We start from the raw sequence: 2,348 nt of genomic DNA, 5'->3' as shown, positions 1-2,348 counted from the left end.
GTCACCACAGCCCTCTGTGACAAGGAGTTCCACATATCAACTACCCTCTGACTAAAGAAGTTCCTCCTCACCTTCTTACTAAAAGAGAGCCCTTTAATTCTGAGGCTATGACCTCTGGTCCTAGACTCTCCCACCAATGGAAACATCCTTTCCACAACCACTCTATCTATGCCTTTCATTATTCTATAAGTTTCAATCCTTCATCCTCATCCTTCTAAACTCCAACAAGTGGAGGCTCTATTCTGTCAAACGCTCCTAACTCACTGCTAACTCACTCATTTCTGGAATCATTCTAGTAAACCTCCTCTGGACCCTCTAGATCCAGCACATCAACTTCACGTTCAAGTGAGTTTATTGTCATGTGTCCCTGTATAGGACAATGAAATTCGTGCTTTGCTTAAGCACACAGAAAATAGTAGGCATTTACTACAAAACAGATAAATGTGTCCATATACCATGATATAAATATATACACACATGAATAAATAAACTGGTAAAGTGCAAATAACAGAAAGTGGTTATTAATAATCAGAGTTTTGTCCGAGCCAGGTTTAATAGCCTGATGGCTGTGGGGAAGTAGCTATTCCTGAACCTGGTTGTTGCAGTCTTCAGGCTCCTGTACCTTCTACCTGAAGGTAGCAAGGAGATGAGTGTGTGGCCAGGATGGTGTGGGTCTTTGACGATACTGCCAGCCTTTTTGAGGCAGCGACTGCGATAAATCCCCTTGATGGAAGGAAGGTCAGAGCCGATGATGGACTGGGCAGTGTTTACTACTTTTTGTAGTCTTTTCCTCTCCAGGGCGCTCAAATTGCCGAACCAAGCCACGATGCAACCGGTCAGTATGCTCTCGACTGTGCACCTGTAGAAGTTAGAGAGAATCTTCCTTGACAATCCGACTCTCCGTAATCTTCTCAGGAAGTAGAGGCGCTGATGAGCTTTTTTGATAATTGCGTTAGTGTTCTCGGACCAGGAAAGATCTTCAGAGATGTGCACGCCCAGGAATTTGAAGTTCTTGACCCTTTCAACCATCGACCCGTTGATATAAATGGGGCTGTGGGTCCCCCTCCTACTCCTTCCAAAGTCCACAATCAGTTCCTTGGTTTTGCTGGTGTTGAGGGCCAGGTTATTGCGCTGGCACCATATGGACAGTTGCTCGATCTCTCTTCTATATTCCTCGGGTTTGGGTCCAAATTTGCTCACAGTACTCTAAATGCAGCCTGACCAGAGCCTTATAGAGCCTCAGCATTACATCTCTGTTTTTGTATTCCAGTCCTCTTATAATAAATGCTAGCATTGAATTTGCCTTCCTTACTACCGATTCGACTTGCAAATTAACTTTTTGGCAGACCTGCACCAGCACTCCCAAGTCCCTGTGCAACTCAGATTTCTGGATTCTCTCTCGATTTAGAAAATAATGTACTCCTTTATTCTTATTGCCAAAAAGCATGACTCCACACTTTGCGGCACTGAATTTCATCTGCCACTTCTCTGCCCACTATCCTAAGGGGGCTGTCCCACTGCGGCGACCTAATTGGCGAGTTTAGAAGAGTTTGAAAAAATGTCATATTGAAGACCTCCTTCGACTATGTTGAAGACTAGCTTCGACTTGCTTTGGGAAAATTGGACACCAGAAAGTGGAGAGTGAAGACGACCTCCTTCGATCTCCTTTGACCTCTGTTCGACTATGTTGAAGACCATCTGCGACTAACTTCGACTACCCTCAATTACCTATGACTAAACGTACGAGTAAAAAAAGTATTGATTTTTTCCATGGCGACCTTTTTTTACTCGTGAACATTTTTCAATCGTGACCTAGCTGAGGCCTCGAGTATGCGGGGACTATTCTCGAGCATGAAGGAAAGTTACAAAGACCTCCTAGGACCTGTGCTGTGGATGATGAGCCATGATCACAATGAATGGCGGTGCTGGCTCGAAGGGCCGAATGGCCTACTCTTGCACCTATTGTCCATGCTGTGTTTATGTCAAGGACATACTCGCCTAAACTCGCGGATTAGGTCACCACAGTGGGACAGGTCCTTTAACCTGTCCAAGTCCTTCTGCAGAGTCCTTGCTTCCCTCTACACTGCCTGACCCTCCAACTATCTTAGCATCATCTATCTGCAAACGTGGCCATATCCCCTTCAATTCCCTTATCTAAATCATTAATATACAACGTGAAGTGTGACGGCCCCAGCACCCCCTGCGGAACGCCACTGTCAGCCAACCTGAAAAAGCACCTTTTATTACAATTCTTTGCCACGGACGGCTGTGGAGGGCAATGGATATTTTTTAAGGATGATAGATAATTGATTAGATTTGATGGGCCTTAATGGCCTAATTATGCTACG

Source organism: Leucoraja erinacea, chromosome 1 (genome assembly GCF_028641065.1).
Source record: "Leucoraja erinacea ecotype New England chromosome 1, Leri_hhj_1, whole genome shotgun sequence".
Classification (NCBI taxonomy): Eukaryota; Metazoa; Chordata; class Chondrichthyes; order Rajiformes; family Rajidae; genus Leucoraja; species Leucoraja erinaceus.
This window is presented reverse-complemented; position numbering follows the sequence as displayed.